The sequence below is a fragment of the Pteropus medius genome, unplaced genomic scaffold (genome assembly GCF_902729225.1).
Source record: "Pteropus medius unplaced genomic scaffold, Ma_sr-lr_union100, whole genome shotgun sequence".
In the NCBI taxonomy this organism is placed as follows: domain Eukaryota; kingdom Metazoa; phylum Chordata; class Mammalia; order Chiroptera; family Pteropodidae; genus Pteropus; species Pteropus medius.
Genome location: NW_024348534.1, coordinates 532324 through 548293, shown reverse-complemented (window position 1 = coordinate 548293; position 15970 = coordinate 532324). Strand labels below are relative to the sequence as shown.

At 36.2% G+C, this 15970-nt stretch overlaps 1 pseudogene; it reads left to right on the top strand.

Annotated features, from left to right (window-relative positions):
• The first annotated feature begins 847 nt into the window (after nucleotides 1-847).
• LOC120616789 (uncharacterized) lies at nucleotides 848-966 on the top strand (annotated as a pseudogene).
• The last annotated feature ends 15004 nt before the right edge of the window (nucleotides 967-15970 follow it).

The window sequence follows — 15970 nt, the reverse complement described above, 5'->3', positions numbered from 1 at the left end:
CTCCCAACCAAACTTGGGTACGAATGCTGATACCGATAGTGTCATACATTACAAGAGGGTGTGAAGACATTTATTACTCACATGATGAGGAGTATGGGAAGGGAAGGGTGGCTCCCAAGCTCTTTGAGAGCAGGGGTGGGCAACTGGCTCTGGCTTTTACTGTGGTTGGGGTGGGTAGTGTGGTTTCAACTTGCTGGCGCCATGCAGGGAATATTCAGGCTTTCTTATCAGCTTGCTCAGATGTGGACAGAGGGGAAGAAGAAGGGTAAGGTTTAAGAGATGTCAGGAGTCAAGTATCAAAAATGGGGTCAAGCTCTGTATTAGATATCATCCCTAATTTCTCGATTCTCTAAATATCATTCTCATAGCTCCAAAATTATCCTCCTAAAACACGAATGTTTTCATGTCACTATTCTTCTCAAAACCTTAAAGTGATTTTGTAGAGCCTAGACCTGGGGTCCTCAACCCCTGGGTCACATACTGGTATAGGTCCGTGGCCTGTTAGGAACCAGGCTGCACAGCAGGAGGTGAGCGGTGGGCAAGCGAGTGAAGTTTCATCTGTATTTGCAGCACTAGCATCACTGCCTCAGCTCCACCTCAGATCATCAGGCATTAGATCCTCACAGGAGCACCGGTCTCAGGTGCCAAAAAGGTTGGGGACCACTGGCCTAGACTAAAGGCTAAATTTCTAAAATGTGACATTCAAGGCTGTCTGTGAAATTTCTCCAAATCTGCTTATACCTTTTGCTCCTAATTCTTTACCCCAGTCCCAGTGAACAGTCTTTCTTCCAGCACTTGTCAAAATTCTTGTCAATCTACTCAAATGCCATCTTTTCAGGAATCTCTTGTCTACAGCCATGCCACCCTGAACATGCCCGATCTCATCTGATCGCTGAAGCTAAGCAGGGTTGGGCCTGGTTAGTACTTGGAAGGGAGACCACCTAGGAATACCGGGTGCTGTAGGCTTTAAAAAAAAAAAAAGGAATCTCTTGCCTATCTCCATATAATTTGTATATTATACAAATCACTTGTGATTACAGAGAGAGGTACATATTTGTTCCTCCAACTAAATAAGCACTGAAGCAACTAGATAACATGACATTTTATAATAGAGAGTGTTTTATTCACTGTGGATTGCTAGCACAAGATCAAAGCACATAGTAGGTGCTTGATAAACATTTGTTAAATTCATGAATGTACATGACCTACATATGCAAAAGCTAAAGGAAATAAAAGGGATTTAGTAAAACTGAGACGTTTGGGAGAATGATTAAGAAACAAAGTTTTAAACAAGAAAGTAAAAATAGGGAAGTTTTTAGATAAACGTTTTGGTATAAAATCTCTAGAACTTTAGGAAAGACAATTGGCCCAAGACAGAAGCAATTACTGCTATTCTTGGCACATAAGTGCCTGTTGAATAAACAACATTAGTTGGTTAAAACAAACAGAAATAAAGAAATAAATTGCTGAGCACATACTCTGTATAGAAAGTATGTGAAACACATTCTTAGGGGAGATCCTCATCTGATTTTGAGAAGCAAAGGGAAGAAAGTCTAAGAGAAATTTGTGTCCAGATGTGAATGGCATCATGAAATAGGCCAGGCTGAGACTGAGAGAGCAGTGGAGTGGCAAGGATGGGTCCCTGAGAAAAAATGAAGTGGTACTAATCACAGTGGTTTGATTCCTATTTAACAGAGCACAATGCTTGCATAGGGCTTGCCGTGGAATTCAACAGAAAGCTCTGTCACTGCTAAGTTGTAGACTATTGCTAATCCCCCCCTCCAAAGATATAAATAAGCCATTTTCAACATGAAAACATTTAAAATTTACTTTTGCTATTCTGAATTACAGACACCAAATGGCATACTCTTATAAACAGATGATGGTATGGCTCCTCCTGCTATTGCCCAGTGAATTCAGAGGGAAAATATTGTTTCACTAAAACCTGCTTGAAATTAGTCAGTTTAAAAAGCAAAACCACCTTAACCAGCAAGGACTTTGCTCTTTGTATGTTGTAACTAAGGTTTTTAACCACCCTTGGAAAACAAACCAACCAACTTCTCAGTAATTTAAGTACATATTCAGAAAAGAAGGCCAAGAGTAAAATAAAGCAACCATAGTCTTTGAAACTTATATATAATTAAAGGACGAATCTCATGAGACAGAGCTAAAAACTGTATAAGGTTTCTATAATCATTTATAAATATTGTTGTAAATGAATCAAACTAAAAAGAAATAGCCAATCAATAAATACCAACAGTTTAATAGGTATGAAGCTTGTACTAGGCTATACAAAGAGCATTCCAACAATAAAAAGATGTTCCTTCAAGAAGATAAAATGCATGTTGATTGAAGAAAGTCAATTAAACATTAATAACTTCTCTCTTTGTTACATAAGCTTTATAGAGGATAGTCCAAGTGCTCTTGTTGTATATGTGTTTAACTCTATACTACCTTATATCATCACCACCCAGCCACGCTCATTTGACCCACTCTTGACCAGAGCTCCAGAGATCATAGTTGATGAGACTAGGGGTGGATATATGACCCAAGCTGGCCCAATCAGTTTCTCTGGAGAAATCTGAAATTGAGGGCCCGATCACCAAAGGTAAACAGGCTTAGGTTCTTTGAGATTGTCTGTCAATCCAGTGGGAGCTGTTCTGCAGAAGGCGAGACCTACTGAGAAGAGAATTAACTTAGAGAAAGTGGTATGGATGTGGCAACTCAGAAAAAGGAAGCAAGGTTAGGGTCCCTGAGGCCTACCTGGACTGTGAGGGTGACTCTATTCCTCAGGTCCTGGGGAATCTCTTCCGCCCTTCTAGAAGTGGGTATTCTCAGAATCCTTCCAATATACCCGCTTCGTACCTGGGATTATCTGAAGTGGGTTTCTATTACTTGCAAGCGAAATGTCTTAACAAACACAATGGTTTTCAATGCCATCAGTGACAACAGGGGTACAGGATGGATATGCGAAATTTTTTTTTTTTTTTTCCCAGAAAGACTAGAACATTTGAGTTAACAGAAATATTAAAAGAGAGGGCAGAATCAAGCTCCAAATTATTTGTTCTTTGCATTTGGTCAATCTCCAGAGCCCTGAACAGTCCTTCTAAAACAATTTTTCCAACTTTATACTTATTTTCCTATGGAAAAGATTCACTGACTTCTTCATTCTGCTATAGTTGGAAGTCTCACCACAACTTACATAATTTCCTTTTAAATATTTTTCCTCTTTGCCTTCTTTTTGATTGGCTTTTAAAATATTTCCTTTTTCCCCCCTGTATATAGTTGGGAAGTTACATGCTCTATTTCATTTGTCAAATGGTTACCTTAAGTATTTTATTATACATACCCATCAAAGTCTAAAAAAATACATCTCAATCCTCCTCACGAAGGACTTTACAACATTTAAATTTCAGTCACCCTTGCATTGCTGTGTATTTTTAAATTCTAGCTTTAAAAATAAAGACCTCACTTGACATTACTGTGATTTTATTATACAATCACTGTTTGATGTATTTATTATATTCTTTCCTCTTTATTGCTTCTTGTATCTCAAACCTTCCTTCTGGGATCATTTTCTCTTTGCCTGAAGAATATCCTTTCATTCTAAAATGAATGTCTATTGTAGTATTATATTCTCTCATTGGCTACTTATATGACATTGTCTTTATCTCATTATAATTTTTTACAGTTTTATTGAGATGTAATTGACATATAACATTATGTTAGTTTAAGGTGTACAACATAATACTATAATTGCATGTTGTAAAATGAATGCCATGATAAGCCTAGTTAACATCCATCACCATAGTTACAACTTTTTTTTGTAATGAGAACTTTAAAGTCTACTCTCCTAGCAACTTTCAGATATACAATACAGTATAATAAACTATAGCACCATGCTGTACATTACATCCCTACAACTTAACTTATTTTATAAATGGAAGTTTGTACCTTCTGACTCATTTTACTCATTTCACCAACCCTCCTTACCCCCTGTCTCTGGCAATCACCAATCTGTTCTCTGTATCTATGAATTCAATTATTATTTGTTTTTGTTTTTAGATTCTATATAAGTGAAATCATACAGGATTTATCTTTTACTAGTTATGATTAGCATAATGCTCTCAAGGTCCATCCATGTTGTTGAAATGTCAGTATTTCATTCTTTTTTAGGGCTGAATAATATTCCTGTGTGCATGTGTGTGTATGTGTGTGTATCAATCATATTTTCTTTATCCATTTATCTCTGGAGAAACATCAGTTGTTTCCATGTCTTAGCTATTATAAACAATGTTGCAATGAATATGAAGGTGCAGATATTACTTTCCATTTTAAAAGATATTTTTTTTGCTGGGTATAGTGGGTTTTCACTCATATAATATTTTCACTCGGTATACTGAAGCTCTCAGTTTGATTTCTGGTTTCTACTGCTATTGGTGAAAAATCAGTTTGCTACTTTGAAGGTGATCCAATCCATTTTCCCTCTGGCTGCTTTAAAAATTTTCTTGTCTTTGGTATCTGCAGTTTTATTATAACGTATTCAGCTGTGAATTTCTTTTTTCTCCTGTTTGGATTTGTTTTTTGATAGTGGGTTTTTAAAAATGCACAGAATATAAGTATCTTAAGAATTAATAAAATGTAATGTACATTGTAACAGAATCTGGCCAGCACCCCAGAAACCCATTGGCATTCCTCTTCCCAATCATGTACTCCTCACTTTCCTCTAAAGTTGATGACTACCTTGATTTTTATGCAAATAACTTCCTTGTTTTTCTTTATAGTTTTTCTACTTAATTGTGCAACCCTAAACACTAGTTTAGTTCTACCTGTTTTCAGACCTCATTTATACAGAATCATAAACCATATATTGTTTATTGTCTATTTTTATTGCCCAAGATTTTGTGAGATTCACCCACAATGTTGCATGCAGCTCTATGTTTTTTGTTCATTTTAATACTAAATGGTATTTCATGACATACAAAATATCACAATTTATATTTTTCTATTCTATTGTTAAAGAATATTTGGGTTGTTTCAAGTTTGGGGCTACTACATATAATGCTACTGTGACACTCTTGTTTTCTTGATATACATAAACACAATTCTTTTGGATATATACAAAGGGATATGGGCATCTTCAACTTTTATAGATAATATCAGTGTTTATACCAATTTAAGTAGCAATATATGAGACTACCTATTGTTCCATATTCTAACAATTGGTATTGTCGGTCTTTTTACTATTAATCATTCTGGTGAATGTGCAATAGAATCTCATAGTGATTTAAAATAGCTTTTCCATTATTTTACTGGTGGAATTAACACACATGGTTATTGGCCATCTGAATTTTTATTTTTGTGAATAGTCTACTCAAATTGCTTGCCCATTTTTCTACTCAGTGTCTGTCTTTTCCTTACCGATTTTTGGAGTTCTTTACGTATACTGCCTGGGATATATAAAATGCTCAATAAAACACATTTGCCATACATCTGACTTATGACTGCTTTTGCCATTTTATGTACCTAAGATACATCCCATGTCAATAAGTACAAACCTACTTTGTTACTTTTAAGGCAATAAGCTAAGCCATTACATATATACATTATAATTTAAGCAATCTCATATTGACAATCTTTTGAGTTATTTGTAATTTTCACTATTTTATACACTATAATGAATATCCTTTGAGTCATTTGTAATTTTCACTATTTTATACACTATAATGAATATCCTTTTAAGATATTTTTGTACATTCGTGAAGAAATTTTTGTTAGCTAGAAGCAGTATGGCTTAACATTTAATAAAGGCTGACGAAATGGCCTATATAAAAAATCTACCAATTTACATTTCTATCAACAATGTGCAAAAGTGCTTATTTGGAGAGTTTTAAAATCCTCTTCTTTTAGTTCCTGTACTCTTGTAAACCTTCTCCAAGGGTCTAATTATATATCACGGCTTCTGATCTCATTCAATTTTGTGGGTTGAGTACCATTCATCCACGTGCTACGGGATCTTAAATATCAAGCCTAGGGTTTCTCTTTTGATCTGCAGAACTGATTACATTATCTTTCTCCCTCAACCTGTGTTCACCTCAGGAAATGGCTCTCCTACCATGCAGATGTTCATGCCATAAACCTGGGCTTCATATGTTTGATTCTTCTTCCTTCTCTTTTCCCTACATCCAACTAAATCTTAAGTCTTGTTGATTTTACCTAATTATCTAGTTATCTCTTGAGTTCTCCCCTAACCTCGTAAAGAAATCTCCCTCTCTTGAATTACTGCAATGTCTTTTAAATGGTGCTCTGCCTTTAGATGTGGTTTCTCCATTTGCTTCATAAGCCAAACTACAGAGTTATCTTTCTAAAATGCCAAACTGGTTATGCTCCTCCTCTGCAGCCTTTGAGTAAAGCCACAAATACCATTTCCAAAACCACTTCTCTCCTGTATTTGACTCTTAAGGCCTCACGATCACTTTCACTTTCCATTCCCACAAGGTGCCAATGTCATTGCAGGCTTTCTCTCACATCATCCTCTCTGCCTAGAACATTATCCCTTATCTTATCCTTCTGTGTCCAAACTCTTATTTAACATTCAAGTTTCAGTTTAAATATGACTGCAGTCATATTTAACAAAAACTTTGGACTGTTAGGTTTGAGATGATTCCTAGATATTCAAACAGATATATCAAGAAAGTAACTGAAATTACCAGTATACAGATGGTATACAGATGATGAAACTCACCTAGAGAGAAATTACAGCTAGAGAAGAGGTTCCAGGCCTGAGATCAGGACAAGGAGGAGGAGAAGCCAGCAAAGAAGATTAAGAGATGAGACACAAAAGTGGGGCCAAAAAAACTAAGAGAACTGAGTGTTAGAAGGGAGGGGGATCTTCTGGGTTGAATGTTGCTAACCCTTGCTCTAACAACTCCAGACAGGTACCTCCTGCATGTTTCCATAACACCTCCCATTTCCAGCCACAGAAATGACCACACTGTTTAATACCGACACAGCTATTTGTCTGAACTGACTCTGACTATATGTAAGAAGTATGTCGACCTTCTTGTTACCGATTTCAGAAATAAGCTCAAGACTCACCCAATAAAAACTTGTTGGATGACTTAATCATTGGTATACATACTATTTGAGGAAAACATATGGAAACCACTATTTAGAATATAAAATGGGATGACATCAGTGCTGGCGAAGTAGTAGAACCAGTGTGCTATGGGAGAACTGTGGAATTGGAGAAAGCTTCTTGGAAAAGAAGAATCTTAAGTTAGGGACTGAAGAAAAGAGCAGGCTATCAGAAAGTGAAGATCTGACTTTTTAAAAGAATAGGACTTGTTTGCTTTAATGTTGTCAATTTACCCCACTGTAGCAAAATAGGTTATACACATTTGTGCCTGTAAGTGGCAACACTCAAATTCTTCACTCTGTCAGAAAAACGCAGGGTAAAGATGAATATTATATTTTAACATATTAGCATGATTAATTTCAACACTGTTATGATTATGGACTTCAGTCTTCTTTACATTTTCTAGCCAATTTCTCGGTTTCTATTCTGCAATAATTTGGTGGGGGTTTAGTGTTAGTTATGTTCTTTTAAAGATCAGTCTTATTTGGGCAAAATGAGAAAAAAACATTAATTCAAAAACAATATCCTTGAACATATACAAAAAAGTCAGTAATCTCCAGAATATTATTCTTATAAAAGTTCCATAAATCCCTGAGAAGAGTTTGAAAACTCCATTCACATATATGGCAGAATTCAAATGAAATTTCTCTTTAAAAATGAAAATACAGCATAATAAATGAAATTAACATTATTTTTTTCCTACTCTTGGATGCTAAAAGATTCTAATAGAAATGAAAAAGATGATATCATCTACCAGAAATGAGGAAAAAATGAAGCCGTGGACAAACACTATGTTTTGATTTATGAAACCTCAAGTGAGCTTCATTCCCCATGAGTGGTGGGTTACACTGTTTGCCAAAATCATCTTTTCCACTAAATACCTTTGTAAATATTGTGGTTACTCTGGTTTTTAGCTACCTCCTTCAGACAGTGTATCAGTGGAAAAGAATCCCCATTCCCCGCAAATGTTAAAACTATCATATGTGTAATCTTTTCACAAACCTCAGGCTAATCATGGGTTTCAGGGTTTGCAGGAGGAAAATGATAGAAAAAGACCAGTTCTGGAAGCTTCGGCTGTGGCAGCTCTTCCCAAAGTGGGAATGCCACATCTAGAATGGCAGAAAGAAACACCTGAGGAGTCTACGGTGGTCTTCCTTTAAAGATTAAGAACCTAATCCCAGAGGAGAGTAGGACTCACTCAGCCCTCCCTGGGAGGCAAACAGCAGAGATGAATTCCAGCCTTCACAGCTTTGCAGTTACTGTTACTGCATCTGTTCTCCAAGTACTCAGGCAATCTAGTTTTCATCTCGAAGGCATCTGACTCCTATGGCTTTATGGGTGTGTGGAAGCATAATGGTAATGAGAGTTGGTTTCTGCTGATGAGGGCTAAAGAATATAGTTCTACTCATTCTTCCGTGTCTGCTGGGGAAAGGAGCGCTGCAGGGGCGAGCTAACAGTGACTCCAGCTTGACTGCTGTGGATAAATTAAAGGAGTCCCTCTCAGTTCTCTCATTTCTCAGCAAGCTAGGCAATTACTTAACTCCATGAAGCTTTAGTTATCTCACTCAGCCGCTGTAATGCTTCAGCTTTCCTTCTTTGTAAATAGGAGGATATCAATGCGTATCATCAGGTTAAAGGAGTTGTTGAGATACATGAGTACTACGCTAGCAGAGAACCAGGTATCTGGTACACAGTGGAACTTGTTAATGCTGGTTCCCTTGTTTCTGTCCCATCCTCATCATGTACAGGGTGTGTAGAAACAAGTGAGGACCTAATTCTGTCAATAAACATATAGAAAATGTCTATTCCTGGGTTACTTTAAAACTCTACAAAACTAAGTGCTGAATAACATACATATTTAACTTTGTACTTATGGCAAAAAATGACTTACTATATTTTTTAAGAATGAAAACTAAACTATAAATACCAAATGTGGTTTTCTTTGTGCAAAATTTTTTCTGTAATAGCAAGTCTCTTGAACTTTTGTCAGAATATTACGAGTGTTAAAACAGGTTGGTTTGGGTAAGCAAAAATGATATTTTCGCTGTTGGAACATGATATGAATTCATATTTCCATCCAAGCCTAAATTTAAATAATTAGCTATAAAAAGCAGAGATGAAACTAAATTTGAAAATCTCTTCAGTCAGCAAAACCAGTCGTTAGGTAGATCTTGCATTTCTGCATTTCCATGAATTATCTATAATAAGAAATACAGAAGAAATAACAAGTTTGGCGGTACACAGCACATCTTGTTCTTCTGGATATGCTGATGCAATGCTTGGGAGCGATCCAAGCCAAATTGGCAAAATGGAAGTTGGCAATTTGAGTATAAAGCTCAGGAAACAGTTTAGAACTTAGAATAGATCTGTACTCATTGGCATATGTAAAGCAATGTAATTAGTGCTTGTTTATATCTGCTTAATGAACGAACAAGATTATGAGGAAGAAAAAGGATGAAAACATCAACATTTACAATATGAACAAGGGGGAGGGGCAGTAAAAGATGATGAGAAAGAAGAGCAGACCAAAATCCAAGAATATGGCAATTGATAGGACCAGAAAAAATAAGGCTTCGGGGGCCACTGGGACTTTTGAGAGGGCACTTTTATGACGGCCAAAAATGCTGCAGCAGAACTGCAGTGGAATGAGTAACAAATGGGAGATGAGTGCATGGAGGCATTTCATGTAGATTACTTTTCCAAGAAACCAAGTAGAGAATGGGAAGAAGGACTAGATGGCAGTTTGAGGACAGACAGACGGACAGGATATAAGAAGATTCTTTCTGGCTGACAGAAGCTTGAGTATATTAATAGAAGAGAAACAAATTAAGATTATAGAAAACAGCTGACTGAAGGATGCTGTGGACAGGCTCCACTGTGATCCCTCCAAGATGCAGTCACTGCCATCATTTAACATCTGGGCTCAAATGCCACACTCTTGACATGGTCGAGTCATTCAGGTTTAGGTCATGAGTCCAAAAATATGGATACCTGCAAGGTGTGAATTCATACCCAAGACCAGACTGACAAACTTAAGGGACTCCTCCTGACTCATGGACAAGTTTGGGAAGATGCTCTCTTCAGTTATATATAAGAACCTACTTGTTTGTTTATTTGCTGTATTTTTTATATCCCCCAAACCAGAATATTTCAGAATAGTTTCCTTAATTCATATTACTTATGATAGCACTTCCCTTATCTCAAGAGCTAAGTATATGTAGCAACATGAAATTATATAGGACATCATTTTTGGGAACCATGTCACATCACAATGAGACCACCACACCAAAGTCGTTGACACACTTCTATCGATTTCTCCACCTAGAATATTTTCTCCCCTGAAAACTACAGTTACCACTCATGATTCTTTTTGGCTTCCAAATCCTAGTTTTACACTTACACTCGGGCAAGAGGAGGTTTCTGAACTGGAGGCCCTCCTCTGGTCATGCCACTCTCCACTAAGCAAGGTACCCACAAGCTCTCATACAGCAAGAGCCTCCCCCTCAAGATCATGCTTTGGGCATTTGATATCCCAGAGCCTTCTGCCCAAGTGGCTTTGTTTCTAGGGTCCATGCAGGTTAGATTTATTCCTCTTATCAAGACATTAGCACCCTTACATCCTCAAGTTGTACCACTTGCTCCCTGGAGTTTGTCTCTATACCTAAATGTAAAGGCAGAGAAGAAACCCACTGATATATTCTCTGCCTGATATGCTCAGCATGGAGATTAAGGATCTGTTCCAGATACCTGGGACTTCAAGGGAGGGCAATGAACTGGAAAACACATGTACAGAGAACCTGACCTAGAACCCACCTCTGATAGTTTACGTGGGACATTTTACTAAGCCTGTCCCTTGATCAAACTCTGCTCAGAGAGTGAGGGAAGTCCCAGAGAGAGATTGACCTCCAAAGTCCCTGTGGCCTGACAACGCCATTTTAATGAAGCAGACTCAAAGAAACATGGAACCTTATCACTAAAATGATATTGTTAAGTTCAGTGTCTTTGAGAAGTCCCTTCTGCAGCATTCCCAATAGAATGTCATCTGGTTTCCAGTTGGTGCGGACTCAGCACCTCATCAAGCAGCTTAGCAGGGCAGTGCTGGCTATTAGAAAGTTTTTTGTTTTTTTTTCTAAACTAGCCCAAATCAGCCTGTCTGTATCCTCTGTCCACTGATGCTGGTTCTAGTCTCTGGAGCAAAACAGAAAAAGGCCAGGGGCTGTTTTCATATCTGTAGTTTCTTCTGTCTTTATTCCTCAGTCCCTCTAAACAATCTTGGTTGAGGTGAGGTGTCCCCACACCTGGCAGGACCACTTCTCTCATAAATCAAGTAGCCAAATGTAAACAAGTCCTTTGCGCTACTTTCTGTTCTACTGGTTTATTGTTCATCCTTGTGTCATTACTAAACTATCTTAATTACTGTAGTTTCTCATAATAAGAGTTGATAATTAAGACAGAAAGTCCTCTAGCCTTGTTCTTCAAGAATAGCTTGGCTATTTTTTGGCCTCTGGATTTCTACATACATTTAGAACTTGTCAAGTTCCACCAAAACCAAAACCAAAACCAAAACCAAAACCAAAAAACCCAGCAAGGTAAACTGTTAGGATTTTGATTGAAAATGTATCAAGTAGAATCAGTTTAAGTAGAAATGGTATCTTCCCTAATGGTGGTATCTCCTTTCCCCCATCTTGTCTTCTTTAATTTCTCTCAACATTTGCTCATCTTTGGTTAGATTATTCCTATGTACTTGATATATTTTTTAATATATTTGATATTTAAAGTACTCCCTTTCCTCGATTTCATTCTCTAACTATAGAGCGACACAACTGATTTTTATATGTTGTGTAAACTCTTCAGATGATTTTAATAACTTATCTGAAAATCATTTCAGATTTTTCCATAACTTTTTTTTTTTTTTTTGCTTTAGTGCACTGGCTAGGAGCTATAGTGGGCCTGCTTATCTTATTTCCAGAAAGAGAAAAATTTAATTATTTCACCATTGAGTATTTTTTTAAATAACAGCTTTATTGAGATACAACTTACATACCATAATGTTCACCCTTTTAAAGTATACAATTCAGTGGTTTTTAATATATTCATAGTTCTGACTCAGCAGCACTACCTGTTTTGGGAACATTTTGATCACCCCATAAAGAAAGCCCATACCCATCAGCAGTAACTACCCATGCTGCTCCAACTCCCACCCTCCTCACCCCAGCAACCACTCATTTTTTTGTCTCTGTGGATTTGCCTGTTCTGGACAGTTCATATAAATAGAATAATATAGTATGTGGCTTCTTGTGCCTGGCTTCTTGCACTGAGCATAATGATTTTGAGGTTCATCCACATTGTGGCATGTGTCAATACTTCATTTCTTTTTTTGCCAAATAATATTCCACATTTTATTTACCCATTCATTAACTGATGGACATTTGGGCTATTTCTACATTTTGGCTGTTATAAATAGTGCAGCTATGAAATTTAAAATTTGTATATAAGTTTTCACGTGGATATACATTTCCACTTCTCTTGATTACATAGCTAGGAGTGAGTGGAAGAATATCGTTTTCTGTAGATACTCTGTCAGACTAAGGAGTTTGCATCTATCTCTAGTATGATAAAAGCCTGCCTGCCTTCCCACTTTCCTTTATTCCCCTTCTTTCCTTCTTTCTTCTTTAAACATTAAGATAATCATATAATGTTTGAATTTTATCCTTAAATCAACCAGGTTTCTTGAATAAACCCAATGTAGTCATGACGCTTTATCCTATTTATATGTGGTTTGTTTGATTTGCTAATATTCTAGTTTCTTTTGAATCTATACTCATTAGTTAGGCTGATCTATAATTTTCTGTTCTTATAATGTCCTTGACAGGTTATAAAAGTTATGCTGGCCTTAACAAATTGTTTGATAGAATTTGTTAATAAATAGGCCTATGGTATTCTTTGTGGGAGAGTTTGAAATTATGAATTTGATTTAATAGTTATAGGTAATTCAGATTTTCTACTTCTTCTGATAGTTTTATTAAGTTATATTTTTCTAGAAATTCTCTCTATCATCTAAATTATGTCATAAAGTTGTTCATAATATCCTCTTATTTTCTTTTAAATGTTTTCAGAATCTGTAATGAGCAATTATTCTAGTCCTCAGCCCGGTAACCTGTGCTTTCTCTCTTCTCTTCCTATTTTACTATTTGCTTCCAATTTTACTATTTTTAATTTATTTTTTAAAAAACCCACAACTTTTAGCATTGTTGATCTTGTCCACTGTATAATTGTTTTCATTGATAATTTTGCTCTTTAATATTTCTGGCAAACACCCAGGGCAAAAAGCTGATCACAGGCCTCTCAGATTTGGGCCCAGTGAGACATCATTGATGATCTTAAGATGTTTATAGTGATTCAGCTTTTTTAGTTGTCTTTGATGGGGAGGTTTGTAGAATCACCCAATCTATAAGTATTAGATATAGAAAACCAAAAATGTTAATGGTCCACTTTAAAAATATATAGCTCCTACATATATTTCCTATTCAAAAATATGAAATAATTTAAAAACTAAAGTGGTAGGAGAACGGGCATTTTATATGTTTCTGGTTGGAGTATACATCTCTAGAATCTTTTTGAAAGTGACCCAGAAACACGCATCAAAACTCAAAAAGGGGAAACAACCCAAATGTCCAATGATAAGCGAATGGTTGAATATGTCACAGAAAATTTATACATCAGTACTCCACTTAAATGTTAATATTGCTTTGAGAGGATGAATTCAAAAAAAGCAAATGAAGCAACTGTCATACTTCAGTGTGAATTAGCTGAAAAAACGTTTGACTATGGCAATGAGGTGGTGACACAGAACTGGCCAGAAGCAAGGTAGGACTCCCAATTCTGAGAGAGGCCTCACTTAAAATTTCCAAAATTTAGCTTTATCTGGGTGTTATCTACAAAATTGTCATATGGAAAGCAAGTACACCCTTAAAAGAAAAACTAACTCTCTGTTGCTCTACACCACAGACGTGAAGATACTGAAAAGGTGACCTTACTCAAACACATTCTGGAGCTCTACACCACAGACGTGAAGATACTGAAAAGGTGACCTTACTCAAACATGTTCCGGAGCTGGAACCCACATTAGCCACCCTTGTGGCCTGGGCACTGAGGGACCTGCTCACATCCTGTTTGGTGAATAACACTAAACTTTGCAGAGCAGCTGTTAGAGCCAAGTTTCGAGATATAGTTATGCTGGGCATTGTACAGTGTTTTTCATTTTTGTAAAAATTTACACAATATCTAGTATGTTTTTAGATAGCTCGCTCTGTCCTTCATGGTATTTTCAATATTCACTAACCTTGCCTGGTAGAGTATGGGGGTTTAAATTAGCACAGAAATTTAAAGCAGGTTTTATTGGTACATAGAACAAATTATACATAGAAGTGGTATTTTTTCCATGTCCTATTGTCTTTGATTCAGCTTGTACAAAATAATTGTTTTCTGTTAATTGTATGCTACTCTGTGATTACAGATTAATAATAATAGTAATAAAAAAGATCGCTATAATAATAAAGGGGTAGAGAACTCTAATACCAGTATTTTCCATTCACTACTGTTGTTAAAATAGTTTGTGCAGAAGGATTCATATAACAGTACATTAAACCACAAAATTTTAGGGCAGAGACATCAGAAACTGTACAATCTAGTTCTCTGTCACTTTGTCAATCTTGGCATGGTAATTAATGCTACTCCTCTATACTGCTACTTGTTACTTCTTCTAATGATTGTTTAAATTCTCTTTAAAAAGTTATCAGTTTTCTGATGTGGGTATTAAAAACCTTTAAACATAAAAATGGAGAATTACACAGTAAATTTTCCTCATAATTCGATCAGCAAGATAATCACTATTAACAGTTTGTTGTTTATTCCTTCCAACGTTCTCTAGAAAGATGCTAAATTGTATATATTAAAAGAAGGTAATAGCACATGTACTGTTTTGAAATTTCTTATTTCTTCTTGGTATATTGTGGACAATTCTGTATGCCTGTATACTTCAATCTCTCTCCATAGTTTTTAATTATTTTTAGAAATTTGAGTGGCCCATGAACTTAGTCCATCATCTTGATTTGATCCCTCCAGGTCATTTTAAGATTTAGGGAAAAAATATCTAGCTCTTCTCTGTCAAATATTTTGGATCCCTGAGGTAGAAGAATAAGAATTTAATATATGTGCTACTGAAATGTGCACTAGAATAATATGAATTTAAAAAATAGGTATTATGTAATTACCTACTCTATAACTGGCACATTATATATGTTATTCATTTTATTTGCACGAAAATAAGGTAACTATTACCATCTCCATTGCACAAAAGAATAAACTTTAGTCAGAAACAGCAGTAACTCACTCAAGGTCACCTGCAAGCAGTGCTATGTGCCTGCAATCCTGACCTGTCTCTGACCTCCTCACTTGCAGATAAAAGACACTGAGGCTAAAGTACATAAACAGTTTAACAGAGTAACCATAATCAGAAACATCACAGCTCTCTTGAACACTTTCTTGTTATTGCTTCAAGTTTGGAAGTTACATAATTTCAATGACATTAATATGTAACAGCTTTTTGTTTTGTTAACAAAACTGCATGTGAGATGGGGGTGGGCAGACAGAGAGATGATGAGAGATGCATTATCCCAACTAAAGGCATCCCAGGAATGCAGTTCTAACTTGGCAACAATGGCATCTCTGTAATCTGATAAAACTCAAATGGTATCACACAGGCTAGTTTAAAGGTCGAGAATTTTTTATGCAAATAGTCTACGAAAACCACAGAATTCTTAATCAAGCTCC